This window comes from Neopsephotus bourkii, unplaced genomic scaffold (genome assembly GCF_033783945.1).
Source record: "Neopsephotus bourkii isolate Nb327-2 ecotype Australia unplaced genomic scaffold, CSIRO-AGI_Nbou_v1 NB_196, whole genome shotgun sequence".
In the NCBI taxonomy this organism is placed as follows: domain Eukaryota; kingdom Metazoa; phylum Chordata; class Aves; order Psittaciformes; family Psittacidae; genus Neopsephotus; species Neopsephotus bourkii.
The window spans coordinates 11,541,629-11,557,171 of record NW_026900709.1 but is presented as its reverse complement, the minus strand read 5'-3'; the positions used below and the strand labels follow the sequence as shown (position 1 = coordinate 11,557,171).

Here is a 15,543-nt window from a genome sequence, read left to right as displayed (position 1 = left end):
CAGAATCTTAAATAAAGCTAACCATTTTCACAGCAATTGTCCATGATACTTTTCATGTTGGCTAGCGCTTTCTGCACGATCCCAGCAGAAACACAGGCTACTTTTAAAGGCATTCAAAAACCCAACGAGATTTCAAGTCCTTGGAAACCCACCCCAATGCAAATCTCAATACACTTACCAAAGCACAGCATTTTCTTGTAGGAAACTGGTGATGATATTCTGCCTACATCTTCTGCATATTTCTGAGCTGTTAGCACGTAGCAACACAGAAGGTCTCCTATGAGCTCACTTTCAGCCTCGTGTCATATATTAAAGGGGATTAGCAACAGCGACATTTGCAAATACATCTATCTGCAAGGCAGAGTAAGAACTCCTCATGACTGAGGCCAAAACTGATCTCAAGTTTCTCCTGTTATTTCTTCAGGCATTTCTTGGTGTATCAGTGGAGTTAGATGATACTGAAATACTATTTGCCTCAGAAATCATTTGAGCTTAAGATTCCCACATCTCTGGAGAGGTGTACTGTCAGGCACAAAATGCCTAAGAACAGCATTCAGTCAGGAAAGAGATGATGGTCACTAGTGCCAGTATTTATCTCACTACTGTAATATCCCAAGGAACTAGATGACTTCCTCAGCATTGAACCTGAAGTTATCTGCTGTCAGATCATCAGCTGTGCTAGCCACAAAGTTATCTATAACAGCCAGATTCAGTAAAGCACAAAAAAAAAAACACCCCAACACATGGTTTGCATAGGTGATACACAAATCCCAGCCACCTACCCACTCAGCACCTGGAAATACAAATGACAGAACAACCCTAATACAGTCTCCAGTTCTCAAAGCTGGGAGAAGAACAAGGCAACTGAACACCTGAACTGGCCTTTTATACCCTTGTTTCATCTAGCACTTGCTTGAATTCCTTCTGCCCAGCTGAGAACCATCAAGCTGTTTTAGAAACACCCAAGCAAGGGCTTTTGTGAAACAGCCAAAGCTCAAGGACTCTTTGGCACCCTCAGAGCTTAGGAAAGAAAATCTAGAAATCTTCTGTAGTGATTGAGGAAACTACAAGATGAGTTAAAGCCATTAACTGCACAATCACAGGTGGTGTTCTGTGGATTAACTTAGTTTCTCAGCCATTTTTCACAGACCTCTTTAGAAATAATCCAAAGGTCCCAGTGGTCCATGAATCACAGTCACTGCCTGGGAGATGCTATGTCTAAGAGTGTGAACAAATGTAATCATTACATGTACAAAATAAATATTTTCTGGTTTGTTGGTTTGTTTGTTGGGGTTTTTTTTTCTTCCTCAAGAGGTCAATTTCATATCAATATTATTTAGTACTCAAGATAGTATTATATGCTATGCACTGAGATTGTTTATAAAATAGTTTCAAAAGTAGTTTTACTTCTTCTATTTTCTCTACTCAAAGTCAAATGAATGTGTATCAATGTTTGACCATCACAGAACTCAAAAATCCCTTTGACTTGAAAATAATAAGAACATGCAGCATTTTGGGGAAAAGGTAAACCAATGACTTAATTTTTGGTTTTTGCATTGCTAAGGAGAGCTGATAACTTCTCTTCACAAATTTCAACCTTCAGTAAATTTAAAACTATGCCTGGCTGCAGCTACAAGCGGGATGCAGAAGCTGCAGGGTACTGAAGCCACTCCCATAACATTTAAACCAGGGTGTGCATCAAACCAGGAGATTCATAGTAATCCCCTGCTATTAGACATACTTTCCCTGAAAGTGTGAGTTCCCCCCTATTAGCTGCTTAGGAGGGGACCCCCTTCACCCTGCACGCTTCCTGAAGTGGTCTGGGGTATGCAAAATGTTTAAATTAGGGGAGAACCACAACAGTCCTATCTCCAGAGTACAAAACATGACCTATTTTTTTTAATTGCTCACAAACAAGACATGTTCAAAGCGACACAGATTTGAACTTGCCTAGAGCCAGCTCTGTAACTCACACACATCATAAGAAAGATTTGGTTCTGAAACCTCATCAGCTAAGTCAGCAATCCATCAGGTGAAAAACTGATGGTCCAGTATGTCGGAGACCAGCCTTCTTGGAAAGAAGACATTATAACAAAGACAAGGCCACCTCAGGTTTTGGTTGGTTTTCTCCTACCTGACAAAGAGCCCACTGGTAAAAAGGATTTTGTCAGCAACTTCAGTACTGCAGCTTTATATTCCTGAAATTCCTGGAGACTACAACAGTTAAGCATTTTCAAAACACTTAATATCTTAAGGCTCTAAGGTCTTTCCCCCTTTTTCAATATGTACCTTTCAGCATTACTGACTGGAGAAATATCAGCCTGCTTAATTTTTAAATGTGAAATTGTGATAGATTGTGAGCTGTGGTGGGTATCTGCACCTACAGACTGAGAATTCACCCAGGGAAAGCACCTGGGGAAAAAAGCCTTGTGATTTAAAAAGCCCTAAATACTGTTTCTTGTGGACATTCAATGAAACGCGTCTGTTCTTAACAAGACCAATCTTTTGTTTAGCTGAGGTTAAAAATGGTAATCTAAAGTCTTGGAAGCCTGAATCACAAAAAATTGTCACAGTCCGGCTTATAAAAATGTTATGGTAAAATCTTCGTTCTGTTATCTCTGTGATGGGATGGATGAATGCTAAACACGAAGCTCTGTAACTGATTCTGAATTTAGATTCCAATAATCAGGTAATAATCTGATTAGATATCAAGCATTTTATGATAAGGCTTTCATGTATTATTTACGTTTTGTTTCCACATCTAGCTTCAACTCTTCTGAAAGAGATTAAATGAAGACTATTTTTAATTTTTATACCACCAACTGCAAAGTAATCCTTGAGATTTAGTAATACCAATCCACAATTAAACAGTTTGCAAACGCGGGCTAGACAAAATTAGTATGACTTGCTGAATGAGCTCTTTTCTTCGCATTTTTAACAGTCATAGCTATGTTGGTCTGAGGACAGAATCACTTTAGAGTCAATGTTGACTTCAGATAGCAGTGCAGTGCTGAAAGCATATTCCTATAGTAACCACTACTCATCACTAATGGAGAGCCGCATTTGGAAGGCTTTTCTTCAGACTGATAGTTCAAATGTGAATGCAGGTTCTGAGTCTTTTCCATTGCACATATCTCTGTGGCTACATATTACCTCCAGCCATTATTAAAAATAATAACATTGAAATCAATGAGAATTACTGGTACATGGCATTTTCTCACTGTTACATCTGGACAGTTGCAGCATTGCACTGGCAGGTTAAATGGCAACTTGCATATTCACAATGTTAATGTATTCACAGCAAATAGATAATAAGTTTGTATTTTGCTTCCATTATAGGAAAAACTGACAAATAAATGTTTTGGATTTTTTTTTTTCCCTTGGATTGTCCAAAAATAGAAATTGAAGCTACAAGTTTTTTTGTTTTGGAATTGAAAAGCTTATATATGCAGCTGAGCAGCAGGCATATGACACCAAAGTTGGGTAGGCCTTTCCTCCTTTCCATTTAATAAAATAAATACTTGTTTTCAAACATCAGATCTCATCCTAGAGCTAATATATACAGCTAATATATAATTACTATGAGATTAGGTGTGATCCTAATCTACTAACTAGCAATTAGGGTATAAATGAAGTGGGATTTTTAAATTAACCCTTCTATGTAGGCCAGTTCAGTATCTCTTAACATCAGCCCAAGTCCTTTCATTGGCAAGACTCCACATATAGTAGTATTTTACTTCCTTAGACAGAGTAAAACTTCTTTTGGCACAGTAAAGCTGCTTTTATGAGTAAAGTTTCAAGATTTGAGAAGATAGTGAGACTATACAAGAATTTAACTATGGTCAAAGGTTCTGAGCCCCTGTGATTTCAGTATCAGCATTCTCTTCCAGATGGTTATACTCAACTATTTTTCCTGAGTTACCTTAGTATTATTCATATACTACATATACTAAATAATTTGGCTAATATCCCCAAACTGTTCTCTGCTGGGAAGTCAGTGTTAACCAAATCCAGGGTTCTCAGATTCATACACATTGTGGTCATTTGAAGAACAAAGCAAGGCTAACCAGAACTCCCTCCACTGCTGAAGCAGCATCCTTTCTAACCACAAAGTTGGAGGAAAAGTTTTGGCGTAAGTAGAGACAACGGTTTAATATATTCCTAAAGAATTGTTTAATTGGCTTTGCATAACTATTTCCTTCCTGCTCAGATATTGGTATGTCCCCATTCCTATTCTCCTAACCATGTGGAACACATACTCTTCTGCCACATGTTAGGTTTCATACTTTATATTATTTAAATACAACGGGACTGTGTGTTATTAATCAAAATCTAAATATTTTTGAGCTGTTTGTTAAACAATTTTCTAGCATCAAAACCTTACAAAATCACAGTCTGAGACACTCAGCTGCCTTGAAGATGTCTTTAGAGAACACTTCAAAGAGGGAGTCTTTTGTAGAGGTCACTTAACTGTATTCAACCCTACAAATGCAATGAAACATTTTCTGTATTTTAAAAGCTAGAAAGAAAAAACGCTATGCAATTGTTTTAAATTGTTGGACTATTGAAAAAGTCATGTTAAAATAGTTAAGTTCCATGATGAGACTTGCCTTACAACTTCTGACATGCATAAGCTATAAAGCATGCCTATCATTAATTTCAGAGAGAGTTTCAGATACCTACACTGAATTGAACTGTCACAGTTGATGTAATTATTAATGAAGATTATAGACCATGCTCAGAAGTTCAAATAGTGCCCATTTCAAAAGTCCCCTCAGTAGTTATGAGTCCTAGAACAAGCTACAATGACTGGTCGCACCACAGAGAGCAGAGTATGAAAGCTCCTTTTGTTTAAAGCTTGTCTTCTCAGTCCTAGTTACAGCAGACTGGTGTCAGTGCAAGAGATTTTTGTTATTAATAAATCTAATGCATCTCATCAGCATCTTTAACATGCACCTACGACCAATATGGAGCAGAAAAAAAGGAGTATGTAGTACTTGTCACTTGATTTCAAAACTGTTTTGTTGCCTGTATGAAATTATCTCAGACTGAGTAACCTCACTGCAGCGAATAAGATGTAGCAGACAGTTGTGTGGATGAACATTCTTGACATTACCAATCAAACTGCAGGCATCTGTAGTACCACTTTCACCTTTTTATATCAAGTGATGAGTGATCAAGAGTGTTAGATCAGCCCCGACACAGCTCTGTTGCTAAATCAGAAAGAAAGACTCCAGCAGACAGCCTAATGCTGGACCTGCTGCATTCTTAAAAGTGGAATTAGTATTCTTAGAAGTGAAAATTCTCAAAAGTGGAATTAATATCCTTAAAAGCAGAAATACATCAATGTGTGTATGCTTTTAAATACACCGAAATGTGGGGGAAATTAATGTACTTGCAGAAATATATTCATGTACATATTAGAAATCTGAACAACACAGGAAAAAATTGCTATCTAATCTGAATTTTAAACAGAGCAAGAGGATTTGTGATGCTGTTTACAACACTGCTGTTTTCAGGTTCACTGGAATGTTTGATACCTTCACAAACTAAACTGAAGATTCGATCTTGTAGCAGTAAGCTCACTGAAGCCTTATGACCAGATAACCACTTCATTTTACAATGTCATTTTTACTTGTGTGAATCAGGAATATCCTCTCTGGAATTAATTTAAGCTACTCTTGTGAATGTAGATTTATGGGCAAAGAGAATGGAAATGAAAGCATGTTGTTTAACAACTCTTTTTACTTTTAAAGGTTTTAAAATATTCTTTTTAGCTACTACAAAGAAAACATGGGCACACGTGCACACATCTGGATGTACACGCTTGCACACCTTCCCTAGGAAAGTAGCAAGCCAGTGTTGGCTGCTAGGCATTTTCATCCAAGTGATCTACATAGAAATAATGTACAGTTCATTTTTTTTTCTCTCCTCTGAGAGATTTTAGAGAACAATGCTTAAGCAATTCATGGAACCTTTTCTTGTTCTATGTTAACAGCATAAAAGAAATAATAAAACAACTTACACTAAAACATGGTTCTAGTTGATTATAAAATTATAAAAAGCTCATTATAAAATAAGCCTTGCAAAAATAAATGGTTTTGTTCCTGTTTCCAGAAACAAGATGGTATTAGCAGAAAAATTACTAATTATAATAATCTGGACATGTTTGCTACTGTCAAGTGTGTGGAAGGCTTGGAAAAGTGATTATTTCTTAGTCATGCAGATTACTTGAACCCAAAATAAAATTGCCAGTTTTTCTGGGGCAGCATCAGTGTTTAAATCACTTAAGATTTAAGTCCCTGTCTTTCATTTTCTTCCAATTGTTTTTATAGTAACTTCTGTTTGATTGTGATAAACCACTCTCATCTACAGCATTTACCCTAAGAGTTTAGCAAAATACACACTGTAGAATAAGGAAAAAATACTGGCCTCCTGAAGCATTTGTACCTCCTTTCTTCCTCCTTCTTTGTTTTTGTTGTTGTTGTTGTTATACATATGTCTCTAAGGTCTATCTCTTGGTATTTGGTACACTACCACTATGTTAAAGGAGAATCTACGGCTCCGTCTGATGTAGTTTTTCAGGGGTGGAACACTTTCTGCTGACAGGTATCAAGCACCTTGTCTCTTAGCAGATGATCATTTCCAAATCCCATCCTAACTGATATTTGCTCTTTGGGGCTGGGAAAAAACCTGCAACATATTTTATAAAGCTCAAATTGGCCTTATCAAACAAAACATTTGCCAGATTTGTGAGTGGCTTTTGACAGCAGGAGACATCAGCACTGGCCTCCCCAACAGAAGTCATTGCAGTTAATGGAAGCTATTACGGAAGAATTCTGGCAAGATTTTTCTTTTTTTTTAAACAGCTAAAAAAAATTAAAAGAAAAATATGTTGTTATGGTAACAGCTATTTGAAAAATACTGTAACAAAAGGCAACCGAATATCAAACGACCAAGCTGCTACTTCAACTACTTGGTTTTCTTTTTAAGCAGTTTATTTACAGAGATCCCCTCCCTCTTCCTCATGCAGCCACAAGTGTGATTGGACATGCTCAGGTAAAACACCATCTGCAAACAGTCTGTGTTCAAGCAATGTCAGTCTCAGAGCTGCAAAACTCCAGATACGCAGATTTTTACACAACACTAGCACATCCAGCATTACACGGGCTGAGTCCCTCCCTCACCTTTTGTAGTGTTCCCAGCCTGCACTTCTGCACAAAGAGGTGTTCTTCCTGCACTCCTATTGTTTCATGGAATATGAGTAGTCTCTTTGCAGGTATCACAGCTACTCCCTGGAAAAAATGCACTATCATCACATCCCTGTGGTCTGAGAAGCAGCACATCCCAGCTGCTGGGAAAACAAGGTTCCAAAAGAGTTTTGGGAGTTAAAGCAGAACACAGCAACACATCTTTCCAAAGCCTGACCCTGGATTTTGCACCTTACAGCTTCTCAGAACATTTTCTCTGAATGAGTACAAGTTTCTACTTGCACTAACTTCAACGTCTTACTTCGAACGGGAGGAGCAGGTAGTCCTCACTCAGATAAAGCTTCTGTTGAAGTTAGTGCATAACAACTTGGGTAAGGGCTGAAAGGTCTGGCTACTTCATTTTACGTCCTGATGTATGTACAGTGGTAATGTGAAAAAGCTGAAGGACACTGCCAGTGCTTCCTTTTAGGCCTGTACTTTCATCTGTCACAATTACAAAGAAACAGACAAACAGCACACAATTTTATTGTCTCAGGCTGAGCAAACCTAGGAGCTTTGCTAAATTCCCTCCAAACTGCATAACGGAGGATGAAGTTAACACTCAGTAAGTACTGTGTAAGAATTGTGAACATTCTATTTCTTAATACTGAGGTGACATTTTAGGTATGTAAACTTGCACCTTGTTTCACTGCTTTCAATCTCTCTGAGGTGTCTAACAGTCTGTATTTAGAGACAGTCTCATTTGAAGGAGAGTAACTGATGGGGTTTATCTAATAGGATTATGAACAGGGAGCAGGGCGATAGAGATGCTAGCTTCTAGGTGCTTTGCTGTAATTGGGAATTTTGTAGCTGTGTTGTTTTCTAAATAGACAAATGTTCTTTAGTGTCAATATTAACAATTAGTCATGTTCATGAGCAATAAAAGCTATGAGAAATAATGGATAGCAGAAATCCACAATGGCTTGTTTTGCACCGCTTTGCAAAAGAGAAGGTGAGCTATCCATTCTCTGCAATCCTCCAAATTCAGCATCAATGTGCTATATAGGTCCTACCAGTGCTCATAAGTATACATGGGACTGCTTTTGGAAACTGAATGCAAACGGTGGTATTTTCTAATCCACCCAAAATCCCTTGAGCATTTCAGGCATTCTTGTCAAAATGATTCTTTAATGTGGGACCTACTTACCACACTTGTTTTACATTAGAAAATGCTGTATAGGTTGTTTATGTTTGGAAAAGTCAGTGGAGAGGGATTTCTGTAAGTGTTCTGAAAGAAAGCTTGCACCGTTACTGTAACAAGGACAATTACAGACAGACACAGGTAATAGCTGTTTAGAAAATGTTAGGAGCATTATCGTGGATAATAGACATTCTTTTCTTAGCATTGCCCTTGCCTGAGATTCATTTTCCATTGGTGTTGTCCGCCTAGATTGCTTAAAACAGCTGTAGTCTTCTTATTTACATTAAGGCAACAGAAAGTTGACTGCTGGCTTGTCCCAGATGGAGTTCATCTGTACAAAGGTCTGAAACTGTGAGGGAATACCTAGAATGTCAGGTATGTCCAGTATCTAGTGCTGCTGCAAATTATCACCTCTTCCAGGTCAGAAAGGCCAAAATAATTTCCAGCTCTATTTTTCTAAAAGCCATTTTCATTTAATCTGTCCTTTACAAATGGTAAATTTAATGAGAACTTCAGGAATAATTCAAACTAAAATTAAGAAAAAAACCTTGATATATATGTATTAAATTCAAATGTACTTTAGTAAGCAACAACCTGGCCACTATTGAAATAGTTCTCAAGTACTATTGAAATAATAGGCATGTTCGCAAAGGAAACCTGCTTTCTTTTAAAGTGACTTGTATGCATTATTTCAGCTGCTTCTGATAATAGCACATTTAATACCCAGGCCAAGATGCAATCAATCTTTTTTGTTGGAAGAAGGTGTTATATTGTACCCGTATGCTTATATTCACCTAGCAGTTTCAATCTGCTAAGCAGCCTAAAGTTCAGCAGGGCTGCTGCTTGCTTGATCTCCGCTGTGTTCCTCTTGCCTGCTTTGCAGGGGGGAGCAAAGGAGGTGAGAGTGGGAATGGCAAAAAGGAAGAGGTCTGTCTCTAAAGAGACACTGAATTAGACTGGAGTGAATAGCTGACATTCTCTGTAATTATACACACATTGAACTCCTTACAGTTGTCTTAAGTTACTTCGAACTGCATTGGTGTGGCCGTCCATATTGATTAAAAGCAGCATCTATTTACCTTAACAATAAATGTGGAGATTAGTAAAAGTTCACTTGATCACAATAAGAAGAGGGATAATTAAAGGGCAATGCAACCCAGATGGAATGTAAATGCCTGAAGCAGCATATTGGAAAGCTCAGGCTGCTTTTGTACAGAGAGGGTGTACGTGTGTGTAGGTTAAGGCTTGCAGAAGGCACTTCAGGTAGACGAGTTTTGTGGAGATACTTATAGCAGAGGAAGGCCAGAACCTGTCCTGAGAGGGCTGGCCCAGCAATTCTCCTGGGCAAAGTGGCAAACACAAAGCTCTGGAAAAGGAAAAAGGCTTTAAAGCACAATGTGATTAAAGGGATAACCTCTGCACATTTGAAAGAGGCCTCCATACCTTTTATTCTTTTTTCCCATATCCTCTATGAGAAAGAACAAGTTTAAAGTAAGCAGGACACTGCTGATTTTACAGGTGAAGTTCTTGATGGCATAGGGTCTGTAAGAAAGGGAATAACTGGGTTTGGCATGTGACAGATTCCATAGAAACGCACCTCCTCTCGTTGTGGTATCTCCTATAGGGAAGGGGAAGGACACCTCTTATTCCTGTCACATCTATCGTTCCATTGCCATGGTAGACATTGCATTTTACTAATCCCTTTTTATCAAGAAAGCAAACAGCTGATTACCATAAAAGTGAGTCGTCTCAATCCCATATGGATAACCTAGAAAATCAGAAGTGGCCATATCTGTGCTTTGTAATGAAATAGTCATATCACTTGACAGGACTTGACACTCACCCCTTGCTTCTTTTCTTTGTACCAATATTGATGTGCTGTGTGCTTACCTCTTTGCAGAAAACGACGTGATAAAATGGTGACTTTTGACAAGCATTGCAGCGATTGCCAGAGACCAGAATGTAGGAAATAGTAGACCAGACTGTTACTGAAACACAAATAATAATAGGGATCTTAATAACATTCTGCCTTGTGGGATATCGCAAAATAAATTTCCACCTGAACAAAAACTTACAAATGTTTTTGGGTTTTTTTTCTAACACTGTCACCAGCTCCCATCAAAGTCCCATTTTAAAGAATAGTTTAGTTAGTTCACGTGGGGGGGGGGGGGTGTTTCTCAGTTTGAATTGGAAACATGTCAGAACTGTTTAACACCAAGCCAAAGCTTAATTCAGTTACTTCGTAGCTATAGAGAAGATTGACTTTGCAGTGCTAAGTAGCAAAGTGAGTAAGGTTATCAAAAAACCCCATGGAAAATACATGAGACGGAGGCCACCAACTGACCAAATGCAAGGCATGATCCTACCCTTTCCAACCTGCATCTCTGTACCCCTAACAAACCACTGGCAAGCATGAAGACACCAGCCTCTCCCAGCCCCTCACTCTGGGGCTGCCACAGCTGGGAGGAATTTCCCAGGCCTGAGAGGTTCCCTGGGTCTTCTGGAGGGGAGTAGACACAGACAGACCAAGGCCTACGGGGCAGCTGCTCTGGCTTTCATAGCAGCCAACACGGTGACATTTCTTTGTTGTAGAATGGTTAGAATACTTATCCATGGTGAAGAAGGCTGCTCATACCCCCTTCCTCCCTCACCTGGCACATCCCAGCCCGCTCTCCACTCCATACCTGCCTTGGAACTTCCAGGACTGGCGGCTCTGTGTCCACAATGTCATGAAAAGGCTACACCGAAAGCTACTCAAACATTTGGTTAAACGCATGTGTATGCTACTGCTTTTCTCCTTGCGTTACATATGCACAGTGGACTAGTGGGTTGTTTAGGAAGCAGTCAGGAATCTCTTTGTTTCTTTCTTTCAGGTACAAGGTGAATTAATCCGTTTGGAAACCAGCAAATTCACCCCTCCCCTCCTCCCCCCATATGCTTGATTTCTTCCAGCCTGCATCTCTTTACAATAAAGACAGATAAAGCTCGGGTACCCTTGCAGACGAAAGAACTGAGCCTGTTTCTTTGCATGGAAGTTTTCTAAATAAATCGCTTTTGTTGTTTAAATCCGTGATGAATGGAGACACAGGGCCAGGTTGGTCGCTGGAACAGTACAATGGATGTAAGAAGGTTTTTTTCTTTGCCATATAAATCATTCACATTGTTTAAGGTACATTGATCAATCTAATGGCTTGTAATAGGCTCCTAATTGCCACTAGGAAAGTATTGCAAGCTTGCATTTGAACGTGAAATGGTTCATGATCTGAGCTGAAATTCACCTTAAGCCTGAGCTCCAGTAATTACAGAACACAGAAGGAGCACAATGAACAGTTCCCCGTCTTTCCTCTCCCTAATCCCAGGACAGGGGGAGGGAAGAGAGGGGAACATACGAAGGGGGGTGGGGGATATCCAGCCTATTTTCCTCTTCCAAACCAGCAATTCATTAAGGGGCGAAACCTGCAGGAGGATTTATTGGTCATCGTGGACGGAAGACAACTTTGTAATGTCAATCATCCTGCCTATTACGCTCCCACATGTCTCTATCTGCAGATAGACAGCTTGCTTAATCACAGCCAACATTCTGAGTCACGCCTGGCTAAAAATGTGGTATAAGGAGCTCGGCCGGTATCATAGGCGGGATACCAGGAGGAACGTGGGGACGGGACTCTTGTGCCATAAGGACGCTCTCCCGCCTCCCTGAAGGGTGCTGCCACTCCCCTCGGCCCTGGCCGGCCCCGCGGGGAGAGCGTCGGCAGCCGCCGGGACCCCCCCGGGACAAGGGCACTGCCTCCGGGGCCGACCGGGACCTGCGGTGGTGACACTGCCGCCGGGACCGGCTGGGACAGTGCCAGTGCCAGTGCCAATGAAACCTGCCGGGACAGTGGCACTGCCGCCGGTGGCGGCCGCTGCCCCCCGCTGCCCCCCGTGCCTAAGCCCAGAGCTCATCACCAAGTCACCGGAGCTTCTTTAATAGACTTGTGTGAGAAGGTGGTTTTACGCTCTATAAATGTGGGTCCAGCCGTTCCCTAATTAAAGTCCTATTTAGAAATACCTTCGTTTAACGAAAGCTTTATGAGCACTGGCACTGGCTGGCACCTGCTGTAGCAAACCCGAGCTTGTCATGCCCAACCTATACATCCTAACAGCGCTGGGAAGCGTGTGAACCAAGAGATAAAATCCTCGTACAACGTTCCTCATACAACGTTCCTCAGACTTTCCTACCAAGGAAGAAAACAAATCCATGATGCTGTTGAATAATCTTCCAATAATTGTAGTAATTAAAATCATCACACAGGCTGCAGTCACCTTCCTTCCTTTGACACTAGTCTTCCGCGGGATTGTTAACGTCTCTTTGGCTGAGATAAACAGAACAAGGGAGGTTTAAAATACACGGTCCAAATAAATTTAGCGGAAGACAATTAGTTCCACAGACACTGTTTTGGCTGAGTTCCGTAGACGAGAGGGTCTCGAGAACTACCCTGGGGTTTTTTTTAAGCGCCGGTAGGATGGGTGGCCCTGTCGCTCCTGAGCACTGTCACCTTAAAGACCGACGAAGAGCTGCAAGCCCGATCTGATGCTCCACCTCGGGGCTCTCCGTGCGGGGGGCAGGAAGAGAGGGGACTCCTGCACTCTGCCACAAGCACAATCTGAAAGCTCAAGCAGGGGTTGCTGGAGAGTGCCATAATTTTCATTTAATTCCCATGATCTATTTGATCCCAGTGCTCATTCCCTTTTTATTAACTATAAAAGATTTCCTTCTAATCAAAAGCTGCTCTTCATCTTTATCCACAAATGAAGAACTCTGTAGTGGCAAGAATTCAGCGGGCTCAACAGGCACCAGGGGCTGTATTTTAACGCTATCCTTCCCCCTTTTAATAGCTGGTCTTGGGCAGCATAGTAGGGATGCTTTTCCTTAACTGAAGTTATTAATTTATCACTAGGTCCCCCTCTGCGTTGCTCTGATAATCAATGGGGGATTCTAGATCACGTAAATGTAAAGTGTAATTGAGAGGGGGGAGGAGAGGGGACTCTTCAGCACGGAAGCCCTGTTGCTTAAAAAAAATAAAAACATTAAAAAATAAAAGCTGGCAGGACGCGATTCTTCCCCTCGGCGATGAGCACTTCGCCTGTTTCCTGCCCACCTCCCTTCTGCTTGGCAGCAGCAGAGGCTGCTTCTCTTCAACTTGGAAGGGTTTGCCCCTCTCCCACCCATAACATCCATGTGTAAAACTCCGTGCCCCTCCTAGGGTTCAGGGGGAATTGTACAGCAACCTCACGTTTAACTGCTGGTAAATCGATTTAGTGGGGAAATACTTGGCAGCTCTGTCCCCGAGCTGCGTTTGAACAGCAGAGCCATTCCATCTGACGCTCTTGAGGATGAACCCAGAGCCTCCCAATCAGCTTTAATGAAGGAATTGTTTCCCAGCTTTACCTCCTAAAGACAGCAACTTTAGTAGTCGCGCAGATCAAAAGACACGCGTGAAGGGAAGATGGGAAACAATATTGTTCAAAGGAAGTGAACTGTTGCATTTAATTAGTCTATTCTTTATTAGCATTCATACGGAGGGTTTATACTATTTTTTTTAATAGATTTATGTTGATTTAACTGTAATGTATTTCTGATGTAAATATATTCCGAGATGAAAACGTCACGGATCAATTGTAAAGGACCCGGATACATAATTTTCAAAAATCAGTTTCAGTTTATATGAGGTTCTCACCCCACTTTCGCTTCTTAGTCAGATTTGTTTATGCAGAATCGACATTTAATAGTGCTAATTGCACTCCAGTTAAATTGCCCTGATTGCAGAAAGGGAAGCAATTTTCGTGCTCTCTGTCTGGGTTTGGAAGAAATTGTTTTATATTCACCTCTTTATAAAGAAGTGGAGATAAGGCACCGAGCCTTTGCACAAATTGCACTTACGGGCTGACTGGCAGCATTCAGGCGCTATAATAGAGCATTATTTGGCCGTTTTGAATAATGTAAAGCGTTTGCTGAAAGCTATTCTCCTGAAAATTGCTTTAACTTTTAAAAGGGTGATGATTCACTCCAAACCAGGCCTTTGTTACATTGTCATTATCCCCCCAAATGTTTTAACAGTCAGCTCAACACTTTAGCATAACACATTGATCTTTGTTTAAAAACTCGGTTTTTTGGAGTATGGAAAAAAAAGAAATCTGTCAGAAAATACTTGACCCCCTAAAGATTTTTAGCAAGCCTTCCCCTTCTCGCCGCCATCCGCACAGCCTTTCCCTGCCGCCTGCCTCGCTCCCGAGGATTTCAGCCCCTTTCCCGGTTGGGAAGGGGAGCAGGGATGGCCGGCGGTGAGGCAGAGCCTCCCGCCGCAGGCACAACGGAGACCCAGCTACACTGGGGAGGGACGGCGGGCCGGCAGCGGATGCCTTTACTCGCTGATGTGGAGTTACAGCATTTCCGAACGTCACGCTCTCAGTCTCTGCCTCCCAACCTTATTTTATTGATGACTTTCCCCGAGGAGAGCGGAAAGACCCTCTCCCCTCGCCGCCCGGGGGCTGGCCAGAAGCTCCTCGCTACCACTTGACGACCACCTCGGCAGGCTCCTGGGAAGGAGCGGGGCTCTCCCCAGAGAGAGGAAGGAGGGAAGGAAGGAGGGAGGGAAGGAAGAGAGGAGTCACCTGTTGGGCGATTGCTCCCGGGTGCCCCTGTCGGACTCCTCGCCTCTCTCGCGGGGGTTATGTCGCTCCCCCCGCCACCGCCTTAAATCGCCTCCTCCCGTCGAGTGCTCCAGCCCCCCCGGCTAAAGCCGTCGCTCGCCATCCGCGCCAGGCAGAGCTCCCTCCCGGAGGAAGGGCTCGCCATGCACTGCCCGGACCCCTGGCTGGCTGCGAGTCAATGTGGAAAGAATTAAGCGCAGAACAGCGTTTCCTCCTACTGCCCCCGACTCTGCTTAATACGCTGCGACAAAAAGGCGAGCGCCCTTTGAAAATAGCCTTAGACGTTTAAATAAAAGCTAATCTCCAGGGACATCCTTTCCTAGCGTGGCAGGCGTCCTGCAGGTCTCATAACACAATGTACAACAAAACGCAATGCCCGCCTTGTTTAAGCACAGAAAGAAAAAAACCAACCAAAAAAAAAAAAATACCCCCCAAAACCAAACAAACCAAAACCCCAAC

General features: G+C 41.6%; 1 protein-coding gene and 1 long non-coding RNA gene across 2 annotated transcripts in view; both read right to left on the bottom strand.

Annotated features, from left to right (window-relative positions):
* Window positions 1–15,543, bottom strand: part of OLA1 (Obg like ATPase 1) — a 136,654-nt gene that overhangs the window by 112,575 nt on the left and 8,536 nt on the right. The window lies entirely within an intron of this gene.
* LOC133226582 (uncharacterized) lies at window positions 3,515–15,302 on the bottom strand. The gene is made up of 3 exons (XR_009729570.1): window positions 15,046–15,302; window positions 10,282–10,379; window positions 3,515–4,482 (listed from the first exon to the last, which is right to left on the bottom strand). It is a non-coding gene; the product is annotated as an uncharacterized LOC133226582 (long non-coding RNA).